This window comes from Schistocerca nitens, chromosome 1, assembly GCF_023898315.1.
Source record: "Schistocerca nitens isolate TAMUIC-IGC-003100 chromosome 1, iqSchNite1.1, whole genome shotgun sequence".
Classification (NCBI taxonomy): domain Eukaryota; kingdom Metazoa; phylum Arthropoda; class Insecta; order Orthoptera; family Acrididae; genus Schistocerca; species Schistocerca nitens.
In genome coordinates this window covers 659939230-659951654 of record NC_064614.1, presented here as the reverse complement: position 1 = coordinate 659951654, position 12425 = coordinate 659939230, and the positions used below count along the sequence as shown (strand labels likewise).

Genomic DNA, 12425 nt, shown 5'->3' with positions numbered 1-12425 from the left:
GATCATACACTCTTGTTCTTAATATTTCACCCCTAAATCATGCACTTCATTGATATTTTCATGTTGCGTTGCTTAGTACTGTAATACAAAATCGTAAAGTAGACGCAGTAGTAGTAGATGAATTAGAAGAAGAATAAGAAGTAGAATAATATAACATTACTGTTTCTTGTTTCCTTCGGGAAATATCCGCCGTTTTAGAATAATTCCGATTCAGTAGCTACGACCTTTTAGCAACAGAACTTCATAAAGTTAATTGACACCTAAAACTGAGCATTAAATCCTTTCATAATCCTCATCCTTTACCATTTAAAGGTTATGAAAACAGAGCCTGTTAGTGCCAGCTTGTTCCAAAAATAAGGCATACAAATAACAAAATATATGCTACAAATTTTTGCCCTTAGAAGTAGTTAACATGCCTTCTCATCCTTTTTCAGCTTGTCTGTTACTCCTATGTCCTCCAATCTTCTTTCGTACCACTGACAAAGGCTGTTGTTTCAGGTTGACAGAGCTCCAGGAGCAAGGCATCATCATCTGTCTCTTTTCGCTGAGAAGGTAAGTCTCTCGCTTGGTTTTACTATTTCGGTGTTCACAATTTTATGTTCCAAGCACGTCCACGCATTAGCCAAGTCTTTTTTTATATATATGAGTCGCGTTGCTATTGGTATGATACAGATTATTGACTGTCAAACACAAATTGTGCGGAATATCTTTGAAAAGACTTTCTTTGGTTGAATTAATTCACAAAGTAGCGTCATGGTCTAAGACATAACTGGACACGATTAAAGATTTCGAGCAATAAGCGTTAATGGATTTCACGCCACTCAGCTAGTCGTCGAGGTCACCGTTTGTGACAAAATGCTGTTGCTTTCCTTGCAGAACTTTTCTGTTACTAGGATGCATGTGCGCCATTTTCTGCCTTATCGTCTATGAACTACCCGTACCGCTTCTTCAGTTCTCCCGGACAATCTAAAGGTCTATCAACGGACGATACTGCTCCTTCCGCCACTACGTTAACGTAGAATCTACCACTTGGACACTCTAGTTAATGTTCCAGTAAAAGTAGCCTTCCAGACTCGGTGGAAGTTGGAGGCCCGAGGAATAGTGCTGACTGAACACTTGAAAGACATACCAAATAGGACTAACGAGGGCCATTCAGGTTATGCAAAGAAGGGCGACACGAATGGTCACAGATTTGTTTAAATGATGGGAGAGTGTCATAAAAATATCGAAAAACATGAACTGGCAGACTCCTGAAGATAGACACACATTATCCCGCGAAAATCTGCTTGCAAAATTTAAACACTCAGTACTAAGTGAAAAATCTAGAGATATTCTTCAGATCGATGTATTACTCCCATAGGAATGGGAAAGACAAGATTACTCTGAGGTAATAAAAGTCATAGGGTAGCGAAATGCACATACACGGATGGCGGTATAACGTACACGAGATATAAAAGGGCAGTGCCTAGTAGAGCATGTGAAAAGGTTTCCAACGTGTGGCCAGACGACGGGAACTAATAGACGTTGAACGCGGAATGGCAGTTGGAGATGCACGCATGGAAAATTCCATTTCGGAAATTGTTATGGAATTCAATATTTCGAGATCCACAGTGTCAAGAGTATCCCGAAAATATCAGATTTTTAGGTATTCCTCTCGCCATGGAAAAAGCAGTAGCCGATGGCCTTAACGACCGAGAGCGGCGGCGTAGCGACACTGCATGAAATGACCGCAGAAATGAATGTCTGATATACGACGAATGTATCCGTTAGGACGGTGCGGCGATATTTGCCGTTAGTGGGCTACGGCAGCAGACGGTCGACGTGAGTTCCTTTGCTAACAGCACGACATCGTGGTGTCGTGACCACGTTAGTTGGACCCTAGACGATTGGAAAACCGATGCCTGGTCAGATGAGTCGAGATTTCAGTTGGTAAGACCTGATGGTGGGATACGAGTGTGGCGCACACACAACGAAGCCGTGGACTCAAGTTGTCAATATGACGCTGCGTAAACTGGCGGCTCCATAATTATGTTGGCTGCGTAAACATGAAATGTACTGTGTCGCCTGGACCAAGTGAACCGTTCATTGACTGAAATAGGTTTGTTCGGCTACTTGGAGACCATTTGCAACCATTCATGTCCTTCATGTTAGCAAATAACGAAGGCCTTCTTACGGGTGAAAATGCGTCATGTCACTAGGCCACAACTGTTCACGGTCGGTCTGGAGAACATTTTGGACAATTCGAACGAATGATCTGGTCCCCCAGATCGCCCGATACGAATCCCGTTGAACATTCAAGGCACATTTATGGGTCAGTTCGTGTACAGCCTCATGCACCTGCAACACACTTGCAAATGTGGACGGCTATAGAGGCAGCATGGTCCAGTATTTCTGCGGAGGCTTCGAACGGCTTGTTGAGGCCATGCCACGTCGAGCTGCTGCAATACGCCGGGCTAAAAGAGATCCGACACGATATTAGGAGGTCTCCGATAACTTCTGCCATCTCAGTGTAGACTTCTTACAGCACGCATCGGCATTTCAACACTCATTCTTTCCGCGCTCCGTAGACGATTGAAAGTGGAGAGCATCCTAACATGTGGTATTGTGCGATGCACTTCACAGTGGTTTCTAGAGTATGTACAGGGGAAGGACAAAAACACGGAAACACCATAAACAGGTTACCATGCGTAATACGGTATGGTAAACCCGTTGGCAATCAAAACAACTTCCAGTCGTCCCGGAATGGATGAGTACAGGTCCGTATGGTTTACAAGGGCATCTAAAACCGTTCTTCCTGCAAGATAGCGGTCACGCACCGTTCTCTCCGAAGTAGACAACAAAGGTTCAGTTATATGGAGATCAGGTGGCTAGTGGACAGCGAAGATGCGGCACTTCATTCTCGTGCTCACAAAACCAATCGTGAACGAAGCGAGCTGTGTGAAAGGGGGTCCTGTCATCTTGGAACACAGCATCAGCATTATACCACGGGATCAACGTGATCAGCCTAAATGGTCACATAATCTTTGGCAGTACCCATAGGGCCGATGGAATACCATAATATGGCTGAGCAATCATCAATGAACTCCCTCCGCGATTCAAACTCGATCAGAAGTTGGAAACAGTGTGAAACAAGACTCATCCGACCACAACTGCATACCTGATGAGTGATTTCTGGAATTCCACCTCACCGTGCAATTCCCTGCTTCCGGAACACCCTTCGTGTTGTTTTGGTGCTGACAGGGTTCAGGAGTGCGACGTTCAGTTCTTCAGTGACTGACGGCTGTCGTTCTTTTACTTTTCGTTACAATCCTCTTCATTGAGCGTACGTCATGCTCATTCAACACACGCAGTTGTAGTGAGGATGTCTTTTGCTTGTATGTGGAAACTAAAATAACTACAGCATTATCTGGTGTCTTGCTTATTCTGAAATAATTTATCTCAGCCACATGCTTTCAAACCACTACTCCAGATATGAACATAAAATGTAAGTTGTCTGAGCATCTCTTCGTCTTCCATCGTATCAAATACCCACATTTCAGCACAAAGAGAGCTAATTTATTTGACTTGTTTCAAAAAGATAGAAACTTGGCACCGTAAATAAATATATAGAGATTACTACATTAGCTACAAACTCCTGACTGTTGATGTTACTGGAATGCATTTTCATGCAGACATACTGGGCGGAGTAGCCGCGCGGTTCGAGGCGCCATGTCACGGATTGCGCGGCCCCTTCTGCCGGAGGTTCGAGTCCTCCCTCGGGCATGGGTGTGTATGTTGTTCATAGTATGAGTTAGTTTAAGTAGTGTCTAAGTCTAGGGACCGATGACCTCAGCAGTTTGGTCCTTAAGGAATTCACACACATATGAACATTTTTGAACATGCAGACATCTGCAAAATATTACTCAGAGCATTATTTGAGATGATACGACACAGTTTTCTCGTGGTGTGGCCGTAAATTTCTCGGAGACACTGTGCCCCATCTTTGCCATCAGAAGACAAACAGCGCTATGAAGTCCTAACTGCCTAATAACCCAGTAGTGTAAGTTTCCTTTAATTTACGTCTAGTGTCACAAACTTTTTGTTAACAGATTACCGGCTTCGGTCTATAATGACCATCATCAAACTTTTTGTTAACAGATTACCGGTTTTGGTCTATAATGACCATCAGGTCTGTTTATAAAAACAAAGTTTTTTATAAACAGATCTGATGATGGTCATTGTAGACCGAAACCGGTAATCTGTTAACAAAAAGTTTGTGACCATAGACGTAAATTAAAGGAAACTTATTGTATATACATGTCACTGTTTTATTCGCGACAGTCTCGCAGCTTGTGAACCCAGTAGTGATTGGCCTCGATAGGAGAAAGATTCCCGGATAACTTGCCTACGAAAACCGTCACTCTCTGAGATAGAACTCTTTAGGATTTAATTTCAGACTTTTCATCACTTCACACGAGTACAGTATATATCAACGAGGGTAACAGCACATGAATTCACAAAGAACAGGTATATTAAAACAGAATATTTTGTTTGTATACTTTCCTAACGAAGAACTGTAACAACGTAACCAGTTTTATGAGCAAATGAATTTTTCATGTTACCACATCGACGTACGGCGTCATTTCTGCGGGAGACGTGGATAGCACAGAACACTTCATTCCCCTTTGTAAAAAGTCACTTATATCATTCGAGACTATCACCTCTGCTTTAACAAAAAAGTTTTACAATCAGGTTTTGCCATAGGATACCATCATCTTAGGAAACTATCATCACATCTAGAAACCAACGTCACATCGCCAACGTCACACCAATGTGTAAATGATGTAAATGTGAACAGACATCTCGATTCTAGGCGTTTCAGTCTGGAACCGCGCGACCGCTACGGTCGCACTTTCGAATCCTGCCTCGGGCATGGATGTGTGTAATGTCCCTAGGTTAGTTAGGTTTAAGTAGTTCTAAGTTCTAGCGGACTGATGAGGTCAGATGTTAAGTCCCATTGTGCTCGGAGCCATTTGAACCATTTGAACAGACGTCTCAAGGTAAAACTTCCACTGTTTTCAATAAACCACATAATTAATGCACCTAGTTGTCATTATTTTCAGTTTGAAAAGAGATGGCCTCATTATGTCAATTTTCGACGAAATAACATGGTGCTAAGCTACTGGACTGGTAGACTGATATAGAAGTAAGGAGGTTCAGCGCAGAATCGAAGAAGAAAGAAAAATATAGAAAACACTGACAAGAAGGGGAGACATCGAAACACTTCAGAGGCGAGCTACATTCATTAGCAGTAAGGTCAATCAGCACGCAAGTATTACGGAGATGCTTCGTGAACTCTAATGGGAACACCTCAAGGGAAGGCGATGTTCTTTCCGCGGAATACTATCGAGAAAATTGAGAGAACCTATATTTGAAGTCGACCGCAGAACGATTCTACTGCCACCAACGCACAATTCGCGTAAGGACCACGAAGATAAGAGAAATTAGGGCTCGTACGGAATAATTTAAAAGAGATGGGGAACCCAGTATTAGGAGCAGAATTTAAGAGAGCTTTGGAGGACCTAAGATCAAATGTGGCAGAGGAGATAGATAACTTTCCATCAGAGTTACTAAAATCATTGGTGAAACAGAAACCAAACGACCATTCACGTTGGTGTGTAGAATACATGAGTCTCGCGACATACCTTCTGACTTGCGGCAAAATATCATCCGCACAAGACTGCAAGAGCTGACAAATGCGAGAATTTCAGCTTAACAGTTCATGCATCCAAGTTTCTGACAGGAATAATATACAGAAGAATGGAAAAGAAAATTGAGGATGTGTTAGATGACGATCAGTTTGGCTTTAGGAAAGATAAAGGCATCAGAGGGGCAGTTGTGACGTCGCGGCTGATTGTGGAAGCAAGACCAAAGAAAAGTCAAGACACATTCTTAGGATTCGTCGACAAGTAACAAGCGTTCGGTAATGTAAAATGGTGCAAGATGTTGGAAATTATGAGGAAAATAGGGGTAACCTATAACGAGAGACGGGTAATGGACAACATTTAGAAGCGTAAAGAAGGAATAATAAGAGTGGAAGACCAAGAAAGGAGTTTTCGGATTAAAAAGGCTGTAAGGCAGAAATGTAGTTTTTCACCTCTACTGTTCATGCATCGAAGAAGAAATGTTGGAAATAAAAGAAAGATCGAGAGTGGAATTAAAATCAAAGGTGAAAGGATATCAGTGATAAGATTCACCGATGACATTACTATACTCAGTGAAAGTGATGAATTACAAGATCTGCTGAATGCATTGAACGGTCTGTTGAGTCCGCAATGAACAGTCTGAGGCCTTGAGAAAGAATTTTCTGAGAATGTACGTTTGGAACACTGCATTGTATAGTAGTGAAACATGGAATGTGGGAAAACCAGAACGGAAGAGAATCGAAGCATTTGAGATGGCGTGCTACAGACGAATGTTGAAAATTACGTGGACTGATAAGGTACGGAATGAGGAGGTTCTGCGCAGAATCGGAGAGGAAAGGAATATGTGGAAAACACTCGAAGAAGAAGGAATAAGATGACAGGATATCTGTTAAGATGTCAGAGAATAAGTTCCACTGTACTAGATAAAGCTCTAGAGAGCAAAACCTATAGAGGAAGACAGAGACTGGAATATATGCAGCAAATAATTGAGGACTTAGGTTGCAAGTGCTACTCTGAGATGAAGAGTTTGGCACAGGAGAGGAATTCGTGGCGGGCCTCATCAAACCAGTCAGAAGACTGATGACTCAGAAAAACATCGTAGCCAACCGTGGACTGGACGTATTTTTAGAGAGTAATCGCCTGGCACTTAACAAATATCAGCGGTGCTTTGGAATTATACTTGACAGAATGCTGTTATTTAAGCAGCGTCTAACAAAGACTGTAGCTGAATTGAGGCCTAGAAGTAATATTCGGCAAAAAATATGTGGTACAACATAGGCTGCTGCAGGTTCGACCTTACAATCATCTGCCCTTGGAAGACGGAATGTTGCAGCCCTGTTTGGATAAACAGTAACTACACGGAGCTGATAGACGCACAACTAAATCAAACACTACGGATTTGTTACTGTAAAATTAAGTCTACTCCAGTATTCTGGCTACCTGCCGTGGGCCGCATTCCAGCGCCTAACCTGAAAAGAAGGAATATCCTTCTGAGGGAATATAGAAAATCTGCAGCAAAGAATAAACAATAGACTACGCTCCAGACATCCCCCACTCAGAACAGCTAGCAACCTGGTGAACCGTAAATTTAATCTCCACGAAGCCTGGATCCGAGAATGGTATAAGAGCGTTCCACCAATACTCCACAGCTTTCTCTCAGTGTTTACAAAGTGCAAGCTATGACGTAAGTGATTCAAAACGACAGGAAAGGAAACATGTGACGACTGGAGACAGAGAGCCGGCCGGTGTGGCCGAGCGGTTCCAGGCGCAGCAGTCCGGAACCGCGGGACTGGTACGGTCGCAGGTTCGAATCCTGCCTCGGGCATGGATGTGTGTGATGTCCTTAGGTTAGTTAGGTTTAAGTAGTTCTAAGTTCTAGGGGACTGATGACTTAAGATGTTAAGTCCCAGAGCCATTTGAACTTTTTTTTTTTTTTTTTTTTTTTTTTTTTTTTTGAGACAGAGCCATAGCTTACCCCATTGTGGTACACGCAATATACACTGTCGTATTAGTATGCATAAATCTACCTGATGATGTATGTTTAAAGCTCAGAAACGCGTAGTGGAAATAAAACAAATTACGACTGTAACAGTGAACTTGTTTCAATCGATAGCAACGAATTAAATAGTAATGAAACGTACTGTCGACCCCATTTAATCCTTGTTGGATGAAGCCAATGATGCGACGTAACATACGCCCTTCCGTGTTAAAAGCGACTTCTCGTGCGGCGAGAGTTGTCAGTCTTACCACTGCTGCATCGAAGGCGCCCTGTCCTGCCAGATCTTGCCCGATTCAGGCAGGCTGTCTCCGGATGTAAATAACGGAAGAAGACACAGAAGGCAAGGGCGCTTAATTTGTCCCGTCGACGAGCCGCTCCGCCGTTACGCAGCGCTCGTCCATCCGTCGCGCCGTATCTAAATCTGCCCTTCTGGCGTGATAATGGACGCGGGTTGATACAAAGGAGCTTGAGCGAGCCGTTGTTTACACCATTATCACTGTGTCACTGTCTCCGAGCGCTCGATATTTATCGCTGTCGCAGGTCGACCCATACGGACCTCCCGGGGAGGAATTTTCCACGCTTGCATCACCGACCCGCCGCTGGGGAGACGCGAGCCAAAGTTTTACATACCCTGCAACGCCGGCTCAGGCTGCAAAACTACTACCAGAAAACGAATTCTCGTTTGAAACAGATTTCTAAGTGTACTCTCATGATCCACAGCCTGCAACTTCGCTGCAAACCCGATCCCTAACCTTTCTATATAGTTCTTGGAAATTAATAGTTGTCTTTCTCGTACTTTTTACGAGTATGTGTTCATATTTGCAGTATTTTATTATCTCTTGAATCCAACTGAACTACTGTTCAGTCCTCCTCTGTATATCTGGACACGCCCAACTGTACATAGCTGTTATCTGATCTTGTGCACTGTCGTATGAATCAAGCTAAAGCCAAAATTGACCTGCCCCTCGTCCATGAAGTCCCATGTCTTCACGTTATCTTTATATGAATCTCCAGGAGGTACGGAACTAAACTCCCCAAAGACTGTGACGAAATGTAGAACCAGGTATCGGCTGTACAACAATTGTACTTCGGATAATTTTTTAACTGGAGTAACGGTGCCGTGTCGCTGACGACATTGGGAGTGGATCTAGTTTCGCCAGATGGAAATACAAAAAGAGTATTGTGTTTGCTCGTAGGGCATCGGTCACGATAAGTAGTTGTGCCGGAAGTCTCAATATGTCAGCAACATCTAGACCCGGTTTGCTGTCACGTTTCAGCCGGTACCCATTTCGCTGTAAGGGGATGTAGTCTAAGTAGAGGTATCATCGTAGAATTTAGTTATAGGCATAGTCTGACTATCACTTGTTTTAAGATCTCCCAAAACTGTTGGAACTTGTAATTGCGGCAATTTAATTAGTTATGAATCTGATTTGTTGCTTTCTCCATTTAGTCAGGTCTTGTAAGCTTACATTTACCGTTGATCTCTCGCTGTGTGCAATGTCCCAAGCGACTGGAAACAACCGCAGATGGATCCTATAGTCCGCAGCTCGTGGTCGTGCGGTAGCGTTCTCGCTTCCCGAAAAATGGTTCAAATGGCTCTGAGCACTATGGGACTCAACATCTTAGGTCATAAGTCCCCTAGAACTTAGAACTACTTAAACCTAACTAACCTAAGGACATCACACACACCCATGCCCGAGGCAGGATTCGAACCTGCGACCGTAGCAGTCCCGCGGTTCCGGACTGCAGCGCCAGAACCGCTAGACCACCGCGGCCGGCCCTCTCGCTTCCCGCGCCCGGGTTCGATTCCCGGCGGGGTCAGGGATTTTCTCTGCCTCGTGATGACTGGGTGTTGTGTGATGTCCTTAGGTTAGTTAGGTTTAAGTAGTTCTAAGTTCTAGGGGGACTGATGACCATAGATGTTAAGTCCCATAGTGCTCAGAGCCATTTGAACCCATTTGGATCCTATATGTAATAACATATAATGGGACAGCCCCACAAAATTACAGATCAGTTTCCTTAACATCAGTTTGCTGCAGAATCCTTGAAAATATTCGTATTCTGATTTCTAAGATAATAAATTTCCTTTAGAAAGCATCGCTCGTGCGTAACTCAGTCCGTCCATTTTTCGCACGGTATCCTCCGAACCATGGATGAAGGGCAAGAGGCAGACTCCGTAGTTGTATTTTACCGTTAGAGTTCGACGCAGTGCCCTACTGCAAACTGTTGACGAAGGTCCGAGCATACCGTTTATGTTCCAAGGTATCTGACTGGCTCGAAGACTTCTTAAAGTATCGGTACCCAGTATTTGTCCTGGACACGCAGTGTCAATCAGAGACAAGGGTATCGTCAGGTGTTCTTCACGGAATTGTGGTAGGACCACACTTGTTCTCTATATACAAGAAGCATCCGACGGATAGGACTAAGAGCAATCTGCGGCTGTTTGCTGATGGCGCTGTAGCGTACGGGAAAATGTTGAGTGATTATAGAAGGATACAGGATGACTTTGCAGAATATCTATGTGGTACGATGAATGGCAACTTGCTGCAAATGTAGAAAAATGTAAGTTAATGCGGATGAGTAGGAATAACAATCCTGTAATGTTGGAATACAGTATTAGTCGTGTGCTGTTTGATGCAGTTGCAAAGTGATATTAAATGGAACGACCGCCTTAAGTCGGTAGTTGGGAAGGCGAATGGTCGACTTCGGTTTATTGGGAGAATTCTAGGAAAGTGTAACACGTTTATAAAGGAGACAGCGTATTGAACAATTGTGCGGCCCATTCTTGCGTACTGTTCGAATGTTTGGGATCCTCACCGGGTCAGATGAAAGGTAGGTACAGCACAGGAGCAGGGAAAGTACTTTATAATCATGCAGGTACTATTATATGTAATGCTGTTTCATTTTTGGATGAGGCAAACGAGAAAACAAATATCTCATCAAAAATTAGCTATTCCAATCGCACAATAAAGAGAAAAAAGCAGTACGAGAAGAACAGTGCTTCAAGTACTTTCCAAGGCTTCACTACTTCGGAAGCACGCGGAAGAAGAAGAAAAGTTTATTTTTAGCTTGTATTGCTGAATAGGTTTTCAGGTGACTGACACAATTTCCACGTGGCACATTTTCTTTATTTTACATTCTCAGTATCGTAATAAGCGACGTTGTCCACTACGCTACATTTTAACCCTTCCTTCTCTTAAGAGATTTCCTTCTGGCAGCCCGTGATTGGACTTGTTTTGTTTTGATTGTCCTTTCTTTATGCGGCTATTTCTGTTCTGGTGCTCTATTGAGAAACTATTTACTTTTTGTCGAATTTTTAGTCGCACCTCCTGATACGATCTTTTGCAGACTTGTTAGTTGTAACTTACAAGTTGCGCGAGGTAAGCGTTTGTGCGTAGGCTTTAACTGTGCCGGCACGGTAACTCAGCGTGTTCGGTCAGAGGGTTAGCTGCCCTCTGCAATAAGAAAAGCTGAGTGAATGGATCAGTGATGAACTTGAACAAGCGTCATGGGACATCCACCCCGAGCAAATACGACGACCAATAACGAACAAAATGAGATTAAAAAAAACGTGGTAGTCGTTCACCACGGAGCCGTCTGCACAGTTACGGCCCAAGTTATTTTGTGCGTACAGATCAGAGCCGTAGATTCTAAATTTTGTCGTTAGTAGTTATCCCTGCCTTCGCCTTTTCAAATTATTTCAGTGTCGTATACACGAAAAATAACAGTTGGTTTACAGGTCAAAGCAAGGCAATATCCGTCACCAGGCACCTTCCACTCCCTCCAATAGGACTACACACAGTGAAGCACTGTCAGCGCGGATCCGGGGGGGGGGGGGGGGGGGACACTTTAAGAAATATAACGATGATCTTTCACAACGTCATCAACTTTATAACACACAGGGTGACTCAAAATACCTATTACTAGCTTCTAGGGGTTGTAGAGGGGACGTAACAGGTGAAGTTTTGATAAGGAAGTCATGTCCGGGAGCGTGCCGTTTGGATGTGAAATCAGTTTGAGGGTCGGATCACTTTCAAATCTTCCGCTTCGCGGTACGCACACAGCGGAGACAATGAGCTCTGACCTATGTGCTGCAAAAGCACGTGGCGTGGGCAATGTCTAGTACTTGTCCTCGGGTTCTCTTCTACCTGGCGAAGGATTTCCTCTTCACATCGAGAGTGCAGTGCCACAGCCAACGCCCTAGTTTAGGACGTAATAATTTCTCGCAGCTGCTGTCGCAGTCGGACAAAGGCGTTATGTGATGTTATGTTCAACAGGGACTGACGTCGGCACCCTCTTTTCAGCTTGTGTGCGTACCATGAAGCGGGAGATTTGTAACTGATCCAATCTTCAAACTGATTTCACATCCAAACGGCACATTTCCGTACATTTGTCCCGTATCAAAACGTCACCTGCTACTTTCCCTCTTCAACACCTAGAAGCTAGTAGTAGGAATTCCCCTCTACCACTCTTAGAAACCTGTAATAGCAATTTCGAATTACCCTGTATGAGGCATAAAATCGAAATCTGCCCTCAACGTTATCAGTAATTCACGTTGTGGGCACAATCTGCAGCCTGTGGCAGCAATAAATGGGAGGGTTGCTGAATATTTCTATGGTTTCCACTCACGTACAGCAAAGTCAGTATTCACATATATTGAACCGTCTCAGATTTGTTGTTGGCAGCAAGAGCAGTCATTGAGTGAATGGGCGCCCTTATGTGATTGCAATGTTTTCGGCATC

General features: G+C 43.7%; 1 protein-coding gene across 2 annotated transcripts in view; it reads left to right on the top strand.

The window, feature by feature from the left end:
* The window catches only part of LOC126259026 (uncharacterized), a 667737-nt gene that overhangs the window by 453094 nt on the left and 202218 nt on the right, over positions 1-12425 (top strand). For both annotated transcript variants that reach the window (XM_049955690.1, XM_049955689.1), the window contains exon 6: positions 499-552. The gene's annotated coding sequence lies outside the window, so the exon portion shown is untranslated. The remainder of the gene's footprint in view (positions 1-498; positions 553-12425) is intronic.